The sequence below is a fragment of the Dermochelys coriacea genome, chromosome 14 (assembly GCF_009764565.3).
Source record: "Dermochelys coriacea isolate rDerCor1 chromosome 14, rDerCor1.pri.v4, whole genome shotgun sequence".
Lineage (NCBI taxonomy): Eukaryota > Metazoa > Chordata > Testudines > Dermochelyidae > Dermochelys > Dermochelys coriacea.
The window spans coordinates 10139289-10155661 of NC_050081.1; the positions used below are offsets into that span (position 1 = coordinate 10139289).

General features: G+C 43.3%; 1 protein-coding gene across 2 annotated transcripts in view; it reads right to left on the reverse strand.

Moving 5' to 3' along the window:
* Positions 1-16373, reverse strand: part of RAB11FIP4 (RAB11 family interacting protein 4) — a 220178-nt gene that overhangs the window by 161013 nt on the left and 42792 nt on the right. The window lies entirely within an intron of this gene.

Below are 16373 nucleotides of genomic sequence, written 5' to 3' on the forward strand. Positions count from 1 at the left end.
AGTATTCTCTCAGAGCTGTAGCAGCAGGCTTTACACTTCAATGTTGGCTTGTTTGTAGGAGTTCTGTGACTGAAAACTACTATGTTAATTTCAACCTTAATGGGACAATGCGACACTACACCTTCATATTCTTCATAGAGATATTGCTATGATACGAGTATGGCATAATTATGATGTATTTTGTGCAAGATAAGGCATGAGAGATATGACTGGAGGGGTTATGATTTACTGAATATTTATCCTAGTTGTAGGCATGTATCATTTTTGTACCTGAAGTTAGGAATATTGACTACGTATCAATTACAAGTGTGTTTACACCTGGGGAACGCCCACCAGACAGAATGCAATCTAGATGGCTTGCTGTGGAAAGAGCCATTAGAGAGAACAATAGGTCTCAGAAGATGTTTCTCACCCACAGAGAAGTCTTCATGGGGATGCTGCAAACAACTTCTGAGTTATGGCTACAGAGGCATGTGACTAAGTCACCTGGTACCGGACTCCATCTGAGAATACCAGTGTTTTTCCACTGACTGGCATGGGAACTACGTTTGGAAACAAAGAGTTCCCACCATATGAGGTGGGAGTGACATCATCTAGGTGTGTTCATTCTTCACTGGATCCCCGCCCAAGATGACTGCTATAAACAGCTAAGAAACAAAGACTAAACGAGGGGAGAAGGACTGAGCCCAGGCTGGAAGGTTTTCTAGCCTGTGAATGAAATATCTGAAGTTTTAAGCTGCAGGCATGTGCAGCTGGCCTTCAAGAATCTCTGCAATCTGCCTAAGACAACATTTAGGGTGAGAAATTACTACTTGTAACCAGTTTCTTTAGTATCTTAAGTTTAGATTGCATGTTTGTTTTATTTGCTTTGTAATCTGCTTTGATCCGTTTGCTATCCCTTATAATAGATTTTAAGTTATCATTTGTAGTTAATAAACTTGTTTTTGTTTTGTCTAAAACCCAGTGTTTGGAATTCATAGCTGGGGGGCAAAAAGCTGTTGCATCTCTCTCTCCACATTGAGGGAGGGGGCAAATGTAAAGAGCTTATGCTATACAAGTCTCTGTGCAGCACAAGACGGTACAATTTGGGGTTTATCCTCTAGATGGGGGTATGCACTTGAGTACTGGGCAATTCCTTAGTTGAGTCTTCCCATAGAGAGCTGATCTCAGCTTGTGTGTATAAAGCTGCAGCTGGGAGTGTCCCTACCTGTATGTGTGCTGGTAAAGTGCAGTCTGAAGCCTGAGGGAGGGCTTGGCTAGCTTGCCTCAGCAATACAATGTGAAAGGACCCCAGGCTGGTGGGTCAGGCAGGCTCAGTGGTACCCCAGTTCCAAGTGGCACCCAGGGGGCAACCCGTCACAGAGACATTCTGAATAACCTGCTGGAAGCCAAGTCTTGGTACTGGGTTCTAATTGGGTAAGCTAATTGACCTCCATGGACCAAATTCATTGCTGGTATAAGTGACAATCCATTAAGGGCCTCACCCAAAACCCATTGCCGGCAATGAGAGTCCTTTCATTGACTCCAGTAGGCTTTGCATCAGGTCCTAGCAGCAAATGGAGATGTAGCTGCTTAAAGCAGTGGCAAAATTGATCCCCTGTGCCTCTGTCCAGATGGGGGAAAAGCCCAAAGGAAAAGCAGGACTTTGCTGCATTAGAGCTGAGCTAATGAAATGTGCCAGTGAATTATGAGGCTACAGATATGGAGAAGTGGGTTCGGAGACACAGTAGATAGTCAATGCATCTGAAGGAAAGAGGAAGCTGTTGGTACTCATGTGTTGTTGGTGCCATGTGAAAATATGGCCTGATCTCAGCTGGGCAACGGATGGAGAATGCAGCTGAATTGTGCAAACAGGAATTAGGAAGCACTGCAGAAATTCAGCACAACAGGCACAAGGTCAGTTGCTAACCTTCTGAAATGCAATGAAGTCAAGTGTTTTAAGTGTTCCGAGTTGCTCTGCATCCCATTCAGAGAGCAACTCTCTGCAGCACTTTCTAGTTGGCATCGGAGGGACTGTAGACATGGGTTTTTGTCTTTTTTTTTTTTTTAAATACACACCAAGGGAGGAGGCAGGGTCTGGAACTACTGTATAAATGTTATGACTTCCAGATGGATCGGAAATGGAGGGTGGAACAAAATTAACCCCATTAGGGGGGAGAGAGTACCCATTTTGTTAGGGAGGTAGAGTTGTCCAAGGACTAGAACCAGGGATTGGGAGTCAGAACTTCAAGAATTCCAGCTTTTTACCAGTCACTCAGACGGACCATGTACAAATAACCTTACTTCTGTGAGTCTCAGTTTTCCCTTCCATAAAATGGGTAGGATAATATTTAGCTACCTCCCAGGGCTAACGTGAGACTTATTCTGTATTATATAGGTTCTGTGACAGGGTCAGGCCAGATGGCTATAGGAGAGTAATAGAAGGCAGATATATTAGCCCCAGGCTAAGCAGGTCCCTTTTCCCTGGGTAAGATAACAGGGAAGGTTCTAGAACAATCAGGAACCTTCTGGAGACCATTAAGACAGGCTGATTAGAACACCTGCAGCCAATCAAGAAGCTGCTAGAATCAATTAAGGCAGGCTAATCAGGGCACCTGGGTTTTAAAAAGGAGCTCACTTCAGTTTGTGGTGTGCGTGTGAGGAGCTGGGAGCAAGAGGCACTAGGAGCTGAGAGTGAGAAAGTGGACTGTTGGAGGACTGAGGTGTACAAGCATTATCAGACACCAGGAGGAAGGTCCTATGGTGAGGATAAAGAAGGTGTTGGGAGGAGGCCATGGAGAAGTAGCCCAAGGAGTTGTAGCTGTCGCACAGCTGTTCCAGGAGGCACTCTAGACAGCTGCATTCCACAGGGCCCTGGGCTGGAACCCGGAGTAGAGGGCGGGCCCGGGTTCCCCCCAAATCCTCCCAACTCCTGGTCAGACACAGGAAGAGTCGACCTGGACTGTGGGTTCAGAAAAACAGCCAAGCTGAGGGCTGCCGTTAAGCTCCAAGGCGAGCAAATCCGCCAATAAGCGCAAGACCCACCAAGGTAGAGCAGGAACTTTGTCACAGTTCTTATACCATGCTCATCAGAGTAGCATCTGAGCCCCTTCCAGTAGTTCGTTAAGCAATGTGACTACATATCTGTCTTGTGTTGTTTGTTCGTTCATCCTCTCCACAGAGGGGGGAAGCACGTGCTTCCTTAACTCGTGTCTCAGAAATGCTCTGAGATTGGTCAGTCAGAGGTGCCATCGCTGCAAATTAGTATTATTCCTTGGGTCTCCTGTGAAGGGAGATAGTGATTTCACTAGTGCTCATCCAGCTGGGCTGAATCCCCCCTTCCACGTTAGGAAGGGAGCACTTAGCACAGGAGAAGGAATGAGGGCACTGCTAAAAAGGGCATTTTCCAGTCCTAAGCTGACCCCCTCTTGTTATTAACTCGGGTCAAGTATAATGCTGGCCCATGCAATCTGTAAGTGCAACTCGGAAGCACAGAATTGCTCCACAGACTCGAACCTGTGGTTCCTCACTTAGAATTTAGAAGCTTTTTCTTGACACTTTAGAGTCTGACAACCGCCCTAAGAAGCAGAAAAACAAATGGAGAGCCACGGTTCTTTCACAGATGCCGTCACTGGACTTGCTTACAACCATTGTCTGGGGAAGGGGATAACAAGCGAACAAAGAGGCAGATCTCAGCATTTCTCTGGAGGGTTCTGTTACTGAGAAGTTGTGTGGTGTCTCTTGTGCTTGCCGACATGCTAATATTTTTGGTAGGGATAACATGAGGGTGTAGGATCCCCTTCACTAACATACCCAAAGGGATATGCCCAGGTGGCTTTTATTTCCCCAAGGAAATGACTCATGATATTGAGGCGGGTCACTGAGTCTAATTCTTCTTTCACTCCAATTTGACACTAATGAAGCTCCATCAAATCTAGTGAAGTTAAGCCTGATGCTCTGATGTGAGAGTAAAATCAGGCTCTTTTGTTTTCATCCATCCATCTACTGTGTTTATCCCTTGATCCCTTGCCTTGATCTTGGCTATATCCGCCCAGATCAGCTCCTGGCAGCTGTTTTTGCCCAGGCCATCCAACCAACAGCCTCAGCTCAGTGATGTTCTGTGAAGCTGTATCATCACAATGCTTCAGCCTTCCTATGCAGTAGCCAGCTGTTTGACCACCTGAGCCACCAAGCCAGCCTGTACTGATGGGCTATGAGCTATGCCAAGAGCCAGTCTGTGCTAGAACGTGTAATTTTTTTTACCCTGCCCACTTGTTTATCTCACTTTGTGTCTTGACTTTTAGATTATAAAGACTTTGGGACACGAACTGCAATGTACTATGAGTCTGTGCTAAGCACCTAGCACAATGGGTGCTCCAAGTTGGTTGCAGCCTCCAGGTGCAAACACAATATGAATGTTAAATAAAACACTGTGGTATTTTTAATTTCAGGTGTGTCACAAGCAAACTCTTCCCTGTAGGGGATTCTTCGCATCATCTTGTTTTATTATTCCATCAAATCACTATTTATTAGCTCCTGACAGTAGGAGATCAGCCAGAGGGTACTGTGCAAAGAGAAGAGATTAGGGATGGATTTGTTTAAAGATGGAAATAGGCTACTAAGAGAACATTATACTGCTTCATGAACTTTGGTAAATGTGCATTGCTGCCAGAAATCCAAATAGCTCCATGGAAATGCATATAAAGTCTTACACTGTTCATCAAGAAATCACTCATGGCTTTTACAACACAAAGACAGTGAGGACAGAGTGACAAATGGAATTCTTGAGCATATCATATTAGCCAGGCTTTGAGGTTAACAACCTTCTAGTTCAGTTTCCTAATCCAGGAGGATATGAAAATCCTAGAAAAATCACTTCTCTTGAACTGCGTATCCTACTGGGGATGCTATCTCCTTCCTGATATATAAAACTCATATGACCTCCTAACACTTTGCCCTCACACTGCACCACGCACAGACTTGGAAATAAAATGCATGTTACGGGACCTGATGCTAACCTCACTTAGAGAAGTGTAAAGATAACCTTCACTGTTGTAAAAAACTTGGCTGAAAGTTATAAGAATGCCACTTCCTTTAGGCATCCTACACCTTTTTAGAGGTCTAAAAGCAGGGGGTTCTCTGAACTTCTTCACTGTTATTTATAACTTTTAATTAATTTTTCAAAATATAACAAATATGCCAGATTCATCACAATACACAAAATAAATAAAGTGGGTTAGGATAAAGGCAGGGAGGGAAAGCGACATATCTATTTTCAGCATCTACGTTAATCATAGACCTCTAAGAAGTCAGCCCAAATTGCTTTGAATGTGCTGGGCCTTCCCTTTCTGTGGCATGCAGTTGTTGGTTAGCTGCAAGGTCAGTCATATCACTGAGCCAGGCATCGGTATTCGGTGGGGATCAACTTTTCCATTTTTGCAGGATTCAGTTTTTAGAAACCAAAGCTGCACGTTGGAAACATGCTGCCTTGTTACCAGGTACCAGGAATATATCCAAGAATGAAACTGAAGTGGGAGGGCGTCAACTTAGCATCTATTGGTCCTTTGACCCAGCTCATAGCAGAAATTCTTGATATAGGAGCACTCCCAAAACATACGAGCTAATGTAGCAACAAGGGAGTTACATTTCCAACAGCCTGAACTTCTACATAGGGTGAACCAGATCTTAATAGAGAGAGTGTTCAAAGTACACAAATCACCTCCCATTCCATTTACAATCCCAAAGGGTGCTGGATCCAACCCTGAAATCAACAGATGTTTTTCCACTGACCTCTATATGCCTTTGGATCTGGCCCCATGCCAGTCCTGTGGCAACTACATCTATTGCTTACCTGGATAAGTAATATTGGGATAGTATTTCATGGTTTGTTTGGGGTTTTTTGTTGTTTGTTTTGCTCCTTCTATTGTACTTTAGCAGCTGGAAATGAGGGGGAGCCATCATCTTATGACCAGACAGCTCTTCAAGACCACCGGAGATCCATGGTTCAGTGTGTGAGAATGTCTGGTCTAAAGTAGCTTGAAACAAACATGATCTGAACTGGATTCAATTTTCTCATTATCCCCAGTTTTGGGGTCCAGAATGAGACCCTGCATAGCACAGAAGAATACCACAGGAACAGAAAGCAAAGCTAAAAATAAACCATGAGCCATCTACATGTCCTGTATAGAGACTTGTATCTGCTCCAGGAACAATGGGTTAACATGCTGAACTCTTTCCTTAAAGGGCTGATTCATTCACATGCTAAAATAAGCAGCATTGCTACATTAACACCTTCACCTCCTTGTCCCTCTTGCTGAAAGGAAGCTTGACAGAGTGTGAGGCCATTAGCAAAAGCTGTGACAAACTGAAATAGAGCAGATCTCATTATCACACTTGTTCAGCTTACTTACTAAGTAAAAACAGATATTAAATATTGCATAAATAATAAGACTGAGATGAAAAGCTCCTCTCTCCCCCCAACGGAAGCTGTTCCAATAAAAGATATTACCTCACCCACCTTGTCTCTCTAATATCCTGAGACCCACATGGCTATTACAACACTGCATACAAGATCAAGAGGCACATTCAGCAAGCTCTGTACATTGGCGCAATACCCTTGTCTTCAAAGGAAAAGAGAAAATGTTTGGATGACATAGGGTTAATTTTGAAGGGAATACAACATGGATTCATTAGAAAAAATTCTCCCCTTGCATGGGGTGTGCACAAGTGAGGGCACAGGTGCGACCATGCTGTTGGATATATTAAGTGAACCTGCACCCACAATAGCTGTTTTCCTGGCTTCTGTTCTGGAGGAATCAGCCAAGTGGGATCTAATCCATGGAGTAATTATGGTTATTAAAGGAGAAGGGAAGGGTATGTTAGGGCACATATCACCAAATCATAGGTCCATAGTTTCACAGCCATTTTGCCGGCAGGCCTGCAACACCACTTTAGCTGATTGTGTCATCATTTGTAAAGGAAAAATGAAATGCAATTAAAATAAATAAGTTTGAGAGATCTGACCAGCATGAGGAGATCGGAACTTCTGGATTATGATCCAGACTTGGAACACATCAAAGTCTGGGAGTGTTCAGATCCATTAGGCTGCACAAAGACTAGATCACCCAAACCCATATGTGCAAAACCTTGGGGTAACATGCAATTTAGGGCACAATCAGAATTAAAGTCTGAGCTAGCATTACTTGTACATTCCAAACTCACACTGAAATCAAGAGAGTTACTCCTGATTTATACTGTGTAAGTAAGATCAGAACTAGGTCTTATTCAGGCGATCATGGTTTATTTGCCCTATTTGTTCATCTATTAAGATACTGTACGATATTGTATTTTATATTAAAATAAAAAGGTCTAGGACTCACAATTTGGGATGCTGCAATTTCTGGGAGCCAACCTGAGATATACTAAAGATACCTAACATTTAGATGAGATGAGAGGAAATCAGGTCCTTTTGAGGCACCCCAAGTTGGGCACCCAAAATCATTAGTCACTTTTGAAATATAAGCCCTAGTCCTTACATTTTCAGTCAGATGGGGATCACACCCCAAGAAAACATGTTGTTCTCAGGACTGCATTTTCCAGATATAAAACTAGAGATGAAATAGGAGTCGACATAAACAGGGAACAGAAGAACCACCTTGGACTTTCACTGTCACAAATGCAGGAGATGAATTATAGGAGTCCATATCTGATCTCAATTGTAAAAGCCTGAAAACATCCCAGAAATTAATGAATGAAAGAAAATTCATATTTGGCAAATCAATGCCTTCAGAGAAATCCTAGGAGGCATGCATTTAGGATGAATCCTACATGGAAAGTTGTCTCACAATAGCTAAGATGACAGACATACAGAAAGGTATTACTAAAAGTGCAATCTTCCACTTAGCTGTAGAGGAAGATGCTTAACCTTTCAGAGAATTGTATCTCAGAGATAACACCCTTCCCCAAGGAAATGGAGGAGAAATTGTGCTGTAACCACTGCCGGCTACGATGGGAATAACTGCCGGGTATGAAATGAGGCTGACGGACCTGAATGACAACTCTTGACACCACTGAGCTCAAGAGAAGGAGAGCGCAGACCCCGTTGGCCTGCTGGCACGAAGGATGACTAGTGCGAAGAATGGATGGCTGAAAGGGGAGAGTGCCACTATCAAAAGCAAAGCGGAGAAAAGGAATAACACCCCATTTGAGAGACAGTGAAGCTAGAGATCCGACAGCTCAGTAACGGAATAAAGGATTTGGGAGTTACACAGGGCTTTATATATTCACACTGCAGTGCAAAGCTAAATCAATCTTAACCCCTGCCCCATAAGGTCTGAAGGTGCACATCACGTGCCCTACTTCACAGATCAGAACACTGAGGCACATAAAGGACAAGTAACTTGCTCAAGGCTGAAGAAGTCAGTGCCAGGACTGGGATTAGCCCACAGGAATTCCTGACTCACAGGGTGAGGCTCAGAGAACACCACTCTCAAAATACAGCTACTTTACCGGTGAATCCAGTTGGTTACAAAGGAGGCACGGATAGGTTAAGGGCAGGGTTTAAAGGGTTAGATTTTTAATCAGTAAATGTCAAGTAAACGTCAATTTCATACACATACAACCACTGACAAAATATTTCCATTGATGATGACAGAAATTTACAGACAGTCAAAGTAAGAGAAAATGCTGCTTGAGAGCTTATTAGAGTTTGATTTAAGGGATATTTACTGTGTATATTATGACATATGATGTTGACCCCTCCAACCATAATTTCTTGTAACTGTGAAAATTTAAATCAATAAAAATAGAAAAAAATAAACTCCGAGATTATCTGTAGAAATTATGACCAAATAAAATCGAATTTTGCCAAGCCCAGCTAAGGGCCACATTTTCAAAAATGGCCTTACATTTTGAGTACCTCAATTTTTACTCAAACTTCATATACATAGATGTCACCCAAAACTAGGAGCCACTTTTGAAAATGTGCACCATTGTAACTCGCCCTAGGGTACACAGCAAGGCAGAGACAGATCAGATGAGATCTCAGGAGTCTCTAACTGCAGAAGTGGCAAGTGACTCACTGCAGACAATGGGACTGGTCCAAGAGTAAGTGACAACTCAGACTGATCGGGGTAGCAGAATCTGCCCCTTGAGATGGTTCTTTGAAAGCACATTGCCACTCAAGGAGTGATCCTCCAAGATGGTGAGCACTTTCTGCAAGTGCTCAGGTACGACAGGTGTGCACAGTGCTAAGCACAGGCTAAAGGCCTAGACCAGTGGTTCCCAATCTTGTTCCACCGCTTGTGCAGGGAAAGCCCCTGCCGGGCCGGGCTGGTTTGTTTACCTGCCGCGGTCCACAGGTTCGGTCGATCGCGGCTCCCAGTGGCCGCAGTTCGCTGCTCCAGGCCAACGGGAGCTGCTGGAAGCAGCATGGGCCAAGAGACGTACTGGTTGCCGCTTCCAGCAGCTCCCATTGGCCAGCAGCAGCGAACTCCCGCCACTGACATGGACATGGCAGGTAAACAAACTGGCCTAGCCCGGCAGGGGCTTTCCCTGCACAAGCGGCGGAACAAGTTTGGGAACCACTGGCCTAGACAGACACATCAGACTAGAGCCACTCAGAGCCTCATGAGAGCAGGGCCTTATGGAGCAAACTACCATTGCATTAGTTACGGCAATGTGACAAAATGTAGGTTGATAGCAGGATAAAAATGTTGTCTGATATCATTATGGGAAAACCTCTTCTGTCTTTTCCATCTTACCTGTATCAGAAAATAGACTTTTATATTTGTGAATAAAATCTGACAGGTATGCCTCTTAGTATGTGCAGAGGGCAACACCTGTGGATGGTGAGGAAGATACATTAGAAAGCGTACATAAGAAGATACATTAGAAAGGCTGAGAAAGTGTAAGATATACAATACAGTATGCTTGCCGTGCTATGCTGAGCGAAACTCATCCCATGCAGAGGGCCAGTAAAAGGCCCATGCACCACTTAGGTCCCGTAAAACCCTCACAATAGGGCTTCAGGGCTTGACCCTTCACAGTGCCGAGCACGCTGGCCTGATTTAGCAAAGCACGTAAGCATGTGTTTTAACTTTAAGCACATGAATATTTCCACTGAAATCAATTATTTCCCAACAATTGATTTCCACAGAGATTCATGTGTGCTTAACATTAAGCACATGATTAAGGGCTGTGCTGGATCAGGCTCACTACTTGCTGCCTTGCTAGACTGTGCCCTGAGTCAAGCTTAAGTGATACATGGCCCTCACTTATGCTGGCTTTCTCTACAGTGAATTTCCATGCCAGTTGGAGGCATTGGGCATTGTGGGTGCGAAGTAAAAATCCTCAAAGAGTTTTGCTTGGGAAGCAGCTATTCTACATGCTCAAGCAGCCATGGTTTGAAATGAAAGAGAGGAGCAATCCACTTTGGTTTAGATGCTCTTAGGGGACATCAAAGAAATTCAGACAGGCAGGGAAGCAACTAACTGATGCATATCAGAAGGCATAACTAAGATGTAAATAAAATCACATTTAAGTTTAGTACATTTTTATTCAAGGATCTCAAAGCGCCGTACCAATGTTTAATGAATTAAGGCCCTTAGGAAGTGTTATGCCAATATTTCAGCTGGAGAGATGGAAAGATTATTTGACACACTGAACGTCACACAGGAAGGTTCTGGTCCTGCAAACACTGACTGTGCTTACTACAGTGAGTATTCCCACTGAAATCACTGGGCCCAACTGAGCCCTGCTGCTCCCAGTGAGCGCAGGACGGTGTTCATCCTTGCCCTGTGTCCCTCCCTAGCAACTGGGTTACAGATGCAGCTCTTGGAGCACAAGGAATATTTAGTGCAGGACACCGCAAACAGACCAGAGACTAAATCATGCCCCATTCCCTCTTCCTTGCACCCTCCAGTGGAGCTGGCTGGGTGTACAGCAGAGAGCGTCCAGCAAGTGCATGCCAGGGAGCACCAGATGGCATTCTCAAGACTGAACTCCTCAAGAGAGCTTCCCCCAGCCTAGCCCAATGGCTACAAGGTAAAACAGAGCATCCTCTTAGTAAACACTAGAGGCCACATCCAGCAAAGCACTCAAGCACACGTAGAACTTTAAGCACATGACTAGTCCCACTGAGCCAACGAGGCTCCTCACATGCTTAGAATTAGCCATGTGCTGAAGTGCTTTGCTGGATCAGCACCTGGGCTTTGCAGGATGCGTTAGCGGGATCAAGCCACAAGTCAATAGCACAGCTGAACCCGAGAGGCTGCTGGTTTAAAAGTTAGGTTACACCACCTATTTCATTTAAACAGGGGTTGTTAAAGGGATCTCTGATTTGTAAACAGTGGTTGAACAGGAGGGGGAGCTCTCACTAGCACTAGCTGAGGAGAGAAATGGAGCTTCTTCACCTTTGCTCTCCCTTAGTGTAAACCCTGCTGTTGAGTACACACAGGTCCGTGGGTGGGATCTTCAAAAGAATCTAAAAGTGAATTAAGAGCACAGGTCAGATTGAAACTCGGTGGGATCTGTGCTCCTAAGTCACTTAGGTGACTTTGAAAATGGCTAAAACTGCAGAATTTTTTTTTTAAAGCTGGAAGCTGCTTTTAGGTTGAACAAGCACCTTCAGTCACGTCAGATTCCAGTCCACTTTGCCCTCCTGTAACTTCAAAATGACTTAAAAGATTTTTCATACTCAGAGGCTGCTAGAAAATAGCAATTTATAAAGAGACGTGCTGACAGACGACCCTTAGCTATAGCAGCTCTACGGCAGAAATCATCCCCTTCTCATGCTATGAATACTGTCAGCAGTGTTCATCTCTCTTATTTCTCACAGGCCTTTTGTTTATGTCAGAGCTATGTATTGTAATTGTTCAAAGCAGGGAAAGAAACCCACAAGAACCTGCAACAACCTCCTCATCAATCCCACAGAGAAGTGTCTCATTAAAATAGCAAAGAAGGAAATTCTCCTTAGATAAGATGACGTGCAGAAATTCACAATACCCTTTGATTTCTACTGGATAATGATAATTAGCCAGAATTTTTGCACAAAGATGGATAAATACACAGGCTGAGTGCGTGGAAAATATATTCTTTGCCCAGCTTTGTAAGTTACACGAGTACATTCAATAATGTCCTCCTTATTAGAAACAGCATTGTTGCTTGCATTGTCATGTTTTATTGGTTTTAAAGGGGCTGAATGGAACTGGGAGCCAAAGTACAGGGACCTTATAACAAGAGAGAAAATGTGGCTACAGAGGAGTAATTTAAATGTATTTTTAGATTTTTAAAATGCACCTGTTAATTATTGTTTGTATTGCAGTAACACCATATTGTTCTATGCATATAATGACAGAAAGGTATTTGGTCCAAAAAACACTCTCTCTGATGGCTCATATACGAGTTAACCAAAATACACTCTTTGTAGACTACAAAACAGCTATAAACCTCTATGAGACTGTCATAGTCACATAAAGAACCACTGGACTCATGCACACACAAAAAAAAAAAAAAAAAAAAAAGGCAAATCCTCAATGTCATCTCCTTAGCCAAAAACCTGAGACAGCAACTGGAGCTTACTCTGTGATTTGTAAGTCAATAATGTTGGGCTCTGTGGAACTAACTGGGCAAAGTGGATTCCAGTCCAGAGATTCCTCTAATGAGAGCATCCTGCCAGCCAGCCATGCAAGATTCAAGTCTGGAAGCGTTAGCAGAAGCACCCCCAAATGAGCTAGATTGTTGTCCCGGTGCACAAAGAAAGAGTCATGCATGTGGAGGGGAGGCAGGATAGTTTAGTGGATGGAGTACTGGGGTGGGATTCCAGAGACCTGGATTTTATTCCTGGCTCTGCCACTGGCCTGCTGGGTGATCTCAGGCAAGTCACTTTACCTCCCATTGCTTCAGACTCCCCATCTGTAAAATGGGGATAATGGTATTCGCCTTCCTTGTAAAGGGTATTAAGATCTACTGATAAGAGTTAGGTATTATTATTAGATATGTATTGTATGTACATGTGCGTGTGTAACTCACTAGTCAGCATGTGTCACATCTCTCACCTCTGTGCCAAATCCATGTAGTATGCAAGCTTGCTACTGCATCTGACTCTTTAGCTCCAGCTGTAGAAAATCACAGACCAGATTCTTAGCAGGTGCAAACTGTCATAGCACAAATGCAGTCAATGGAACTACAATGATTTACACCAGCTGAGGAGTTGGTCCCACATATTTAGCTCTGGAGGTCCCCAGTTCAGTTCTCAGTGTCAGCCAAGATAATGGCTGCCACACATACATATGTGGGATTACACGTGTTCATGCCTTCATGTGTGGGCATGGCTTTTGCAGGTGTGTGTGCGTGCAAACATGTGCTATAACAAAGAGTTTTAAAAGGAAGGTGCTGTGGTCTTGCACATTTCCCCTGCTGCCTTCCACATTGACTTACCCCCAGGATGTTTCATTGTAACTCTGATTTGCTTTTCTGATTTTCTGCTTAGGAACTTTATACAATTTGTCATCTCTGTTAATGGCATTTATGTTTTTTCATTTAACTTTAAAATCAAACAGAATTACAATGGAAATATCTATTTTGTTTTTCTAACAATTACACATTCCCTGCAGTCATTATAGCATTGTGCCAGGGCATGTGAGCCCAGCCATGAAACTGACCATAATGGAATGTGAAACTCACTAGCCCATTTTCATCACCCACATGGAGAAAAGCAAGCAGACTGCATTTAAGGCACATCAATGGAGTTACCCCTGATTTACACCACTGTAAATGAGAAGAGAATCATGCTCTTGGGGCTTAAATAATATCCTGGGTGAAGAGGCCAACTGCATCATAGCCTCTTCTGTCTCCCAAGCAGTCAGTCAATTTATAACACTTTCCTTGAGCACCTATGCAAGAGGAGGAGGAAGCTAAACTGAGGTTACCAAGAACCAATAGTATCCTTATCTCTGTTACAACAGATAAGGACATATGGTATAACATTATTTTTTAATTGGCCCTGTCCTTTTAAGAATTAAAATAGCTAATTACAGTCTGTTTGACATTTCAATTCATGGCACATCTTCCTCTTCACCGTTATCAGTTTAAAAGCTTCTGACATTTTATTGATCCCCTGTGAAATTTCTAAACAGTCAGAAGCTGATTACTGTATATTCACCAGATCTTTCAGCAGTAGCATCTCTTAAGCATTCAGAGCTGCTGAGTTCCTTCTTATTGCTACAAACTGAGCACGTATCTATCTTCCTCCACCATAAAAATGCCTTCTGGGAATGATAACCTAAACCTAGAGGATGAAGATATCATGGGAGATTTGCACTCACAGAGGATTACAAGGCCCCAGCTGCATCTCACAATACCGCACAGGACTTGAGATATATGTGGGCAGCAAAAATACCTCTTCTGCCCACAAGAAAACAAAGGTTAACTGTTACGCTAATTACCAGCATTACAGTGGCTGACGTGAGTTATCTGCATGGCTCTCAGGAGACAATACAGTAATAGGGATGTTAAGTTACTCTGCAATTACCATAATTTCCAGTGGAGTTATTGTACCATATGTACCACACGAATAGTAACACAAAATTAGGTAAATGCATTTACAGTACATATTTAGTTAGCTCATATCACCAGTCTCATCTGGTGTTTAGTCCCGGAATTAAATACTCTAAGGTAATAATAGGTTTGCTTTTGGATCGGAGTGAAAGGGACAAAAAACATCGGCATCCTCTAGTACCCAACTGACCCCAAATTTCAGGCATCTGGACTGGGATTTTTCAAGCCTATTTGGTTCCTTTAAAAATTTCAGCCGTAGTCAGCATCATAGCAGGTCACCTGCCACTTGCACTGCCTATGGGAAGACTGATGTCATTATTTACAGGATGGAATATACATTTCCCCACCTCAGACCTTATTTGGTTGACAGCTCAATTTCACCTGTGTGAGCAGATTCAGTTACACGCCCTGTTATGGTCTGTAAACGCACAGCACAGAAGACAGGAGTTGAATCCAATACTAGAGAGCAAGAGAGAAACCTAAAGAGACGGGAGACTCATTTTATTTCACTATACAAGCAAGTAGGGAGCTCCATATTAGGTGACCGTGATGGAATGCGCCCCGGTATTCACACCCTACATACTATGGTACTAATCTCTGCACAGAATATGCCTTGTGAGGCATCATTTGAAAACTCACTGTTCAATAATATCATGGTGAAAAGTATCTAGCAACAGTGTGTGTAAAATTTTTCCCTCCTTCTCCCCCCCCCAGCCCCGTATGATGGCTAAGGCACATGTTCAAACTCATGCAGCCTGAGTTAGGTAGAACTGATCTTAAACAAAGGGATGCGTGTTTACCTCAATTTGCATACGAGATGTAACGGAATCCCCACACAGCTAGAGAAAGAAGACAAAGAAAATCCTCATCTCAGCAAATTGAAGGGAGGGAAGGAACAGCATGAAACATCCCCACGACTCCTAGACTCAGTGTCTCCTTGCTCTCAACTAAAAAGAACTTTATGAGGGGGACTGAACTATAAAAGTAAGGGGCAAATACCGCAAGTTACCTCTCCCAGTCCATCTCTCTCTTTTCATCTAAGACGACAAAACAAACAGCTGATTGGACCTTGGGAGCAGATCCTGACTTGATACTTTGTCAGCAATGATACTGGGGACCTGTGATAAGAACTTCACCTTAAATCAAGTCGAGTTTGTTAAGGTCAGTACTAGGAAGCGTTTTATCTTTATTTTTCTTGTAACCATTTCTGATTTTAATGCCTTACACCTGAACTCACTTAAAACCCTTCTCTTTGTAGTTTAAGAATAAAACAAGCTTATTTATCAAAACTAATCCAGTGCTGTAAACTGCGTGGGTAACTCCATTTAAGATGGCTAGCTGTTGTACCTAGATCCTCTTAGAGAGGCAATGGACCTAATATATCTGGACTATCCAGGAAAGGGCTGGACAGTGCTAAACACACATTTTTGGGGAAAATCCAGGACTGGGTGTGTGTTGGGATCACCCTGCATGTGGTAGCCGAGGCTGGTGGAAGCCACAGTGTGATGAGCGTGCTGGCAGGCTGTAGCTATACAGAGACACTCAGGGTGTTACCTGCATGGGGGCAAGCTGTTTGTGAGCGAAGCACCGCGAGTAGGGTTGCCAACAATGTATTTCAAAAATAAGGGACTGTTTTTTTAGTACCGCCACCCCACCTCCTATATTATCGTTATCACCATTTATTAGTAATTAATAAATAATAATTAATAACAAGGAGCACTCACCTACATTCATCTGGGGTATTTCTTACTGCTTTTGCAGCACTTGGCAACTCCAGATCTTGTTGCACAGAGATGAAAAAATAAGGGACTGTTGGCAACTCTAATTGTGAAGGGTGC